The following is a 9,444-nucleotide window of genomic DNA, read 5'->3' as shown; positions in this document are numbered from 1 at the left end:
AGCCACCACTACTAGGAGGTATTTCCATTTCTGTATCCTGGGAGTTCACTAAAATCTACCTGTACTCTCTGGAATGGTCTGATGGCTAACTGTTGACCTCCTCCCGGCGTTTCCCTCATCACTTTCTTATTTATCTTCTGACAGATTACACAGCTTGAGACTGCTTGTTTAGCCAGAGTATATATTCCCCTACAAGCATACGTACATAAAAGAGTATCACATAATGCCTGAGCCCCCCATTGTGACTGGGAATGTAATCTTCCCAATAATTCTCTGATAACCTCCTTATTTAGCAGTTGTTTCCCATCCGGCGTCCACCACCGTCCATCTTTTGCTATTCTCGCTCCCAACTCATTCACCCTAACGATCTCGAATTCGGAAAACACGGGTATCTTCTCTATCCCCCCCCTGAGAGGTATCAGAGACATCATCTTTACTGTCCCCTGTAGAGCCGCCCGCTTTGCCATCTCGTCCGCGGCTCTGTTTCCCCGGGCCTCTGGAGAATTTCCCTTCTGATGTCCCGCCACATGTACTACTGCTATTTGCTCTGGCTTTGCTAATGATTCCAAAGTTTTTCAATCAACTGTTCATGTGCTAACTCCTTTCCTCTCGCTGTTATCATTCCCTTTTCCTTCCAAATCTTTCCAAAGGTATGCACCACCCCAAAGGCATATTTCGAATCAGTATATATGGTGCCTTCTTTGCCTTCAAGTGACTCCAATGCCCGCATCAGGGTATAGAGCTCACAGGACTGGGCTGACCAGCTCCCAGGTAATCGCCCAGCCTCGATATCACTTAATGTATTCCCGTCAATTATGGCGTATCCACTGTGTCTTTTCCCATCTATGCACCGAGATGACCCATCTATAAACCATCGACCTCCCTCAGCCAGAGGCTGTTACTCCAGGTCTTCCCTGCTCTTGGTCTCTAATTCCATTATTTCGCTACAATCATGTTCTGGCTTCCCTGTCCCTTTTTCCTTTTCTTCGGGCGGGTACAAAAACTGAGATGGGTTTAAGTTTTTGTCCGTAATCAGGGTCAAATCATCCTTTTCCATTAGGATAGCTTCATATTTTAATAACCTTGAGTTTGTCAACCACCTCTGAGACCTCTGTGCCAATATTATTCTCACCGTATATGGAGGGTGGAGACCACCATAAACCCCCCCGAAGGTCAATTTCCTGCTCTCCTCTACTAGGACCGCTGTGGCTGCCACTGCCTGTATACCGACAGGCCATCCTCGTGACACTGGGTCCAATATTTTTGATAAAAATGCCACGGGCTGCCGATTCCCCCCCTCCTTTGAGTCAACATCCCGCATTTACAAACAGATGTTGGGCAAGGCGTTTCCCAGCCCCTCTAGGTCTCGGGTCGCCCAAAGAATATACTGGGTTTGTCCTGCCTTTTTCAAAAGTAATGCATCATTCTCCCCCTCAGCTCCTGTCTCTCGTTCACCATCTCCTGTTGTGGTTCTATCTTTATACTTTCCCACCTCGTTCTTCTCTGGGCGTACCCCTGGCTTTCCTTTCTTTTTCTTTCCATATCTTTTTCCATCTCCCTTATCTCTATCTCTAAGCGCTTTATGGATGCCTCTATTTCCCTTCTACACTCCCTTGTTTTTTCCCCATCACTTTCTAATTCTGCTTCATTCTCACAGTTTTGCTCTCTCTCTGCTGCCTGCTGATTACTTGCCTGTGATTCTGTATTGCTGCCTCCCTCATACTCCTCATTTGCTGCCTGACAGGTCCCATAAATCTTTCTGTCCCTGAGGTCCTGCAGCCTTTTTATGTCTGCTTCCAGTTCCCGTGCTTCTTGCTTCATCCTTTCCTTTTCTCGCTGCCCCCTTCTCTGTCGATATTCCTTTATGTCTTGCCCATCGTTCCAAGTTGTGACTTCTCCCTCTATCTCCACTATTCCCTTTTACCAAAGGGCACTGCTTTGTTCCGTCCTGGTCGGAATAGGGAGGTGGATACCCAGGGTCCCTTAGTCTGGGGTACAGAGTTGATTTTTTTCTCCTGAAGCTCCTGACTTTCATGCTGTTTTTCAGGTTTTTCACCCTTGTTTGGGGTGCTATTCTTTTCCTGCTATGCTTTTCTCAGCCTTTCTCCTTCTATTCTAAACAATTTAAGTACGTCTAGTTCTTTTTCCTTTTTCGTTACTCGGGTTTCTGATTTATCCTTAGGCTTATAGTCCTGAATTAACACTACCATTTTATCACACATATTTATATCAAAATTTATATCGAAATTTATATCAAAATTTATATCATATTTATATCAAACCGTGGGCCATTTCGTAACCAAATTTTTTTCGTTACTTTTTTTTCCATTTCTCAGATTGTTTTAAAAAAAAATATCCTCTTTGGATACGGGGAACTTCCTACTTAGTAGTTCAACTGCAGTTATTTTATTCATTGTATTCGTCTTATGTTAGTGCACTTGGTCAGTCAGTTTCAATCCAGTCCTTGTTCTCACTCCGTTCCGTCTCTATAGTCACTATGCTACCTATTACGCTATTTCAATCTTTTATAGTTCTACTATATTCCTTTAATATTTATTCCGAGGCATCGGCAAGCCTGTGATTCCTGCGATTCTTTCAAGATTTATCCTTCGCTTTCCCCCACTAACTAGGTGGCCCAGGTACTTCACCTCTTGTTCCACAAATTGGATTTTAGTAAACGTACCTGGGGAACCCAACAGCCTGCATAACAACTTTCCTCCAGATTAGGGGAAGCTTTGGAATTAACAAACACATTTAATGCCTGCCGTACCCAATCCTCATCGGAGCCCAGTCGTGGCAACCAGACTGAACTCCCTTTTGTTGGTTCCTTTGGTCAATCAAAATAACAGAATTTAATCATAATCTTCTTATTTTTATCCCCAGTGCCTCCCTCTCCCCAGAGTTGTAACATTCGCCCCAACGGACTATGGGGCGGAATGTTGGGACCCTCTTCCTTTGGTCCCTTTCCCTTGGTACTTTTTTATCCCCTGGGTCATTATTCTAAACACAAGAATTACCCATCCTCCCTGTCCGACTTATCCCGTCCGACAGAATCCCCCTTTCCGACTTATCCCGTCCGACAGAATCCTCCCTGTCCGACTTATCCCGTCCGACAGAATCCTCACTGTCCGACTTATCCCGTCCGACAGAATCCCCCTGTCCGACCTATCCCGTCCGACAGTATCCTCCCTGTCCGACTTATCCCGTCCGACAGTATCCTCCCTGTCCGACTTATCCCGTCCGACAGAATCCCCCTGTCCGACTTATCCCGTCCGACAGTATCCTCCCTGTCCGACATATCCCGTCCGACAGTATCCTCCCTGTCCGACTTATCCCGTCCGACAGAATTCCCCTGTCCGACTGTTCCCGTCCGACAGAACCAGCATTCGCCCCAACGGACTATCAGGTGGAATGCTGGGGTTGGGCTTACCGCCCTACCCCTCCCTTTCCCGATCGGAACTCTCCTCCCGATCTGTTATCCTCCCGATCGGAATTTTCCTCCGATCTGTTATCCCTGTCTGACTTTTCCCGTCCTGCAGAACCCAATCGCCCGAATAATACTTAATAGTCAATTTTCTTACCCGGGTCTTATGCACAGAAATTGCTCGATTGATCCCGATCGGAATTTCCCTCCGATCTGTTATCAATGTCCGACTGTTCCCGTCCGACAGAATTCCGGTTTCCCTCTTGTTTCTACGAGTCTCCTGTCCGGATATCACTCGCTCAAACCGCTGATGGTAAGCAAGGAGATCAGGGACTGCTGAAATCAGCAGGGTGCACCTTCCCTTCCTTTCGTGCCTCCGCCAAGCGGCCGGAGTGGCGATCCCGGACGAGCCCCCAAGCTTGTGAGATGTAAAATGTGAGTGCTCACAATCACGATGCCAGAGACAAAGTCGTGGTAACAAGAAATTTATTCACGAGTCTGCAGAACCGGGTGCCTCCCTAAACTGAGATACACCGAGACAAAGATAGTGCCTTCTCTTTGTACAGTACAACTTCGTTGAATCTCCCTCCCTTCTGCTGAATCCTCCTCCCCTTCGGGCTCCTTCCAATCAGAGCGCTGAGGTGCACAATCTTCTGTACCGCCCCCAGGTACCCCCCCAGATCATACATTGTATGTGCATGGCAATTGGCAGTTCCCCACACAAGGGCGTATTTGCAATATTCATTTACCTAGTTGAGCAAGCGCAGTAGTTATCCACATGACCCTTAGTTACCTTCACAACCCATTTCAACCCATCCCTGCTGCTTTGACACTCTCCTAAATTTATGGCCCTTTGTCCAGTCTGCCTCTATCCCCGTATCACACTCTCAGTGCTCCAACGAACTCGGTGGTAGTTCAATCATCCAGCCTGTCCCTGTCCCTGACGGTTTAATAGCCCTGTCCCCGGCATAGTGGTAGTTCAATCATCCAGCCTATCTCTACCCCCGGACAGTTTAATAGCCCTGTCCTTGGTAGAGTGGTTGTTCCAGTATCCTGTTTCTGGTGGTTTAATCATCCTGTTTCTCACAGCAGGAACGGGGTACTGATTGAGAATGATCAGCCATGATCACATTGAATCGTGGTGCTGGCTCGAAGGGCCGAATGGCTTCCTCCTGCACCTATTGTTTATTGTCTATTGCCTATTGTCTATTGAAATATGAGGTGCTGTTCGTCCGATTTGCGCTGGGCCTCACTCTGACAACGGAGGAGGCCCAGGACAGAAAGGTCAGTGTGGGAGTGGGAGGGGGAGTTAAAGTATTTGGCAACCGGGAGATCAGGTAGGTTCAGGTGGGCTGAGCAAAGGGTGTTCTGCATCACAGGTGTAAGGACTGGGGGAGAAAAAACTGAATGGACACAAAGTGCTGGAGTAAATCAACCAAACAGCAACTCAGTTCAGTTTAGTATATTGTCAGGTGTGCCGAGGTTCCGTCACCTCCAACGGGACCCCACCACTGGCCACATCTTCCCATCCCCTCCCCTTTCTGCGTTCCGCAGAGACCGTTCCCTCCGTAACTCCCTGGTCCACTCGTCCCTTCCCACCCAAACCACCCCATCCCCGGGCACTTTCCCCTGCAACCACAGGAGATGCAACACCTGCCCCTTTACCTCCCCCCTCAACACCATCCAATGACCCAAACAGTCTTTCCAGGTGAGACAGAGGTTCATCTGCACCTCCTCCAACATCATCTACTGTATCCGCTGCTCCAGGTGTCAACTTCTCGACATCGGCGAGACCAAACGCAGGCTCGGCGTTCGTTTCGCTCAACACCTTCGCTCAGTCCGCCTTAACCAACCTGATCTCCCGGTGGCTGAGCACTTCAACGCACCCTCCCTCTCCCAGTCTGACCTTTCTGTCCTGGGCCTCCTCCATTGTCAGAGTGAGGCCCAGCGCAAATTGGAGGAACAGCACCTCATATTTCGCCTGGGCAGCTTGCACCCCAGCGGTATGAACATTGACTTCTCCAACTTTAGATAGTTCCTCTGTCCCTCTCTTTCCCCTCCCGCTTCCCAGTACTCCCACTAGTCTTCCTGTCTCCCAATACATCCTATCTTTGTCCCACCCTCTCCCCTGACACCAGTCTGAAGAAGGGCCTCGACCCGAAACGTCACCCACTCCTTCTCTCCTGAGATGCTGCCTGACCCGCTGAGTTCCAATAGACAATAGACAATAGACAATAGGTGCAGGAGTAGGCTATTCAGCCCTTCGAGCCAGCACCGCCATTCAATGCGATCATGGCTGATCACTCTCAATCAGTACCCCGTTCATGCATTCTCCCCATACCCCCTAACTCCGCTATCCTTAAGAGCTCTATCCTGCTCTCTCTTGAAAGCATCCAAAGAACTGGCCTCCACTGCCTTCTGAGGCAGAGAATTCCACACCTTCACCACCCTCTGACTGAAAAAGTTCTTCCTCATCTCCGTTCTAAATGGCCTACCCCTTATTCTTAAACTGTGGCCCCTTGTTCTGGACTCCCACAACATTGGGAACATGTTATCTGCCTCTAATGTGTCCAATCCCCTAATTATCTTATATGTTTCAATAAGATCCCCCCTCATCCTTCTAAATTCCAGTGTATACAAGCCCAATCGCTCCAGCCTTTCAACATACGACAGTCCCGCCATTCCGGGAATTAACCTAGTGAACCTACGCTGCACGCCCTCCATAGCAAGAATATCCTTCCTCAAATTTGGAGACCAAAACTGCACACAGTACTCCAGGTGCGGTCTCACCAGGGCCCGGTACAACTGTAGAAGGACCTCTTTGCTCCTATACTCAACTCCTCTTGTTACGAAGGCCAACATTCCATTGGCTTTCTTCACTGCCTGCTGTACCTGCATGCTTCCTTTCATTGACTGATGCACTAGGACACCCAGATCTCGTTGAACTCCCCCTCCTCCTAACTTGACACCATTCAGATAATAATCTGCCTTTCTATTCTTACTTCCAAAGTGAATAACCTCACACTTATCTACATTAAACTGCATCTGCCATGTATCCGCCCACTCACACAACCTGTCCAAGTCACCCTGCAGCCTTATTGCATCTTCCTCACAATTCACACTACCCCCCAACTTAGTATCATCTGCAAATTTGCCTATGATACTTTTAATCCCTTCGTCTAAGTCATTAATGTATATCATAAATAGCTGGGGTCCCAGCACCGAACCTTGCGGTACCCCACTGGTCACTGCCTGCCATTCCGAAAGGGACCCATTTATCCCCACTCTTTGCTTTCTGTCTGTCAACCAATTTTCTATCCATGTCAGTACCCTACTCCATTACTATGTGTCTATCTTTGGTGTAAACCAGCATCTGCAGTTCCACCATCCTACCACAACCAGACAGCAGTGCTGAACTACTATCTACCTCATTGGTGACCCTACGTATTTTGTCTTGACTACGGGTGCTGTCTGTACAGTGTTGGTACATTCCCGCTGTAACCACATGGGTTTTCTCCGGGTGCTCCGGTTTCCCCCCACACTCCAAAGATGTTTCGGTTTCAGTTCGGTTTAGTTTATTGTCACGTGTACCGAGGTACAGTGAAAAGCTTCTGTGGCGTACTAACCAGTTAGCAAAATGATTACAATCTATCCGTATGGATACAGAATCAGGGAATGACGTTTAGTGCAAGGTAAAGCCAGCAAAGTCCGATCAAGGATAGCCGGAGGGTCACCAATGAGGTAGATAGTAGTTCAGCACTGCTGTCTGGTTGTGGTAGGATGGTTCAGTTGCCTGATAACAGCCGGGAAGAAACTGTCCCTGAATCTGGAGGTGTGCGTTTCCACACTTCCGTACCTCTTGCCCCGATGGGAGAGCGGAGAAGAGGGAGTGGCCGGGGTGAGACTGGTCCTTGATGATGCTGCTGGCCTTGCCGAGGCAGCGTGAGGTGTAGATGGAGTCGGCGGGAGGGAGGTTGGTTTGTGTGATGGTCTGGGCTGCTGGCCTTGTCGAGGCAGCGTGAGGTGTAGATGGAGTCAGTGGAAGGGAGGTTGGTTTGTGCGATGGTCTGGGCTGCGTCCACAGTTTTTGTGATACCTTCGAGGTATAGGGAAAAGCTTTTATTGCGTGCTGCCCTGTCTACGTGATTCCACAACAAAATCCGGCTGGACTCCATGCAAGTAAATAAATATGTACTGTGGCGGCGCCCGGGGGCTTGGCCACTCCCTTGGTCATTCCACTCGGCACTCAGTGGACGGGGGGGGGGATTAGGTCACTTCCTGGGTCAGTTCCCTTGGGTCAGGTGGTCTGGGGCTATAAAGGGTTTTGGGTGTGTCGACTCACGAGTTTTAGTGCGGTGTATGTGTTCGTTGCGGAATAAAGTATTGCTACTACTTACCTGGCGTCTGGCCTGAATTCTGTGGTGACCGCACCCACTACACTGGTGACCTCGATTTTCCTTCGCAAGTCGCGATGGAACTGAACGCTCCACTACACTGGATTGCCAGGTTTGGGGTTCCGCTTGACATTACGTCCGACAGAGTGCCGCAATTCACCTCTGAGCTGTGGTCGTCCATGGCCCAACTGCTGGGGGTAAACCTGCACCGCACCACAGCGTACCATCCGCAGGCGAACGGCCTGGTGGAGCGTTTCCACCGCCAGCTCAAGGCCGGTCTGAAGGCTCGGCTCGTTGGCCCGGACTGGGTTGACGCGTTGCCGTGGGGTTTACTGGGTGTCCGCACCGCCCCCAAGGAGGACTTGGCCACCTCCTCGGCGGAATTGGTGTACGGGGCTCCACTGACGGTGCCCGGGGAGTTCGTTCTCTCCGCCCAGGGTCAGGCAGAACAGCCCTCGGCCGCCCTGCAACGCCTTCGGGAGACGGTGGGCTCGCTGCCGCCGGTGCCGACGTCTCGCCACGGTTCGGTGCGGTCACATGTCCCTTCCGCCCTGCAGGACTGCCCTTTTGTTTTCCTGCGTCGGGATGCCCACCGGACACCCCCTTCAGCGGCCTTATGAGGGACCGTTCAAAGTGCTTGAGCGGGGCTCTGCCACCTTCGTGTTGGACATGGGGGGTCGTCCTGAGACGGTCTCTATTTCGCGGCTGAAGCCGGCGCACGTGGACGTTAGCCAGCCGGTTCTACTGGCGCGGCCTCGCCCTCGGGGTCGTCCCGCGTCCGGGCCCTTACCCCCGGAGTTCCCGCGGGTGCCTTCCCCTGGCGGGGTGGTTCCGGATCCTGCGCCCGCCGTGTGCGCACGCGGGCTGGCCGTTTCGTCCGTCCCGCTGCCCGTTTCGTGCCTTTTGTTCTTGGGGGGGGGGGGGGGGGGGTCCTGTGGCGACGCCCGGGGGCTAGGCCACTCCCTTGGTCATTCAACTCGGCACTCAGTGGACGGGGGGGATTAGGTCACTTCCTGGGTCAGTTCCCTTGGGTCAGGTGGTCTGGGGCTATAAATGGTTTTGGGTGTGTCGACTCACGAGTTTTAGTGCGGTGTATGTGTTCGTTGCGGAATAAAGTATTGCTACTACTTACCTGCAGTCTGGCCTGATTTCTGTGGTGACCGCACCCACTACAGTACAATCTAGGGTCGACACAAAATGCTGGAGTGACTCAGCGGGACGGGCAGCATCTCTGGAGAGAAGGAATGTGCAAGATAGGGACTGTGCCGAACATTCGTCCGACATTTTCGGAGGTTGTGCATGCAGTCAATTTGTCGTTACATGGTGTTTATAAAAAGTCACAAAATTTCACCACACACACTTGCCATTCATATACAGTTTACAACCGAGCTGCCCACAGTGTATAAGACACAAGATTCGCACTAGCTTTTCGTTTTCACCCAATATTGATGTCTCTAACTTCAGGTAGCCCTGGCATTCCCCCTCTCTCTCCATCCCTCCCCCACCCAAGTCCCACCAGCTTCTCGTTCTCACCCAGCAAACATTGAACAATGGGCTGTTTCCTTTATCATCATTACTTTTTTACCAAAGTGGTAGATAGTAGTTCAGCACTGCCCTCTGGTTGTT

The sequence above is a fragment of the Rhinoraja longicauda genome, chromosome 34, assembly GCF_053455715.1.
Source record: "Rhinoraja longicauda isolate Sanriku21f chromosome 34, sRhiLon1.1, whole genome shotgun sequence".
NCBI lineage: Eukaryota > Metazoa > Chordata > Chondrichthyes > Rajiformes > Arhynchobatidae > Rhinoraja > Rhinoraja longicauda.
The sequence above is the reverse complement of the archived record's forward strand: the minus strand, read 5'-3'. Positions refer to the sequence as shown.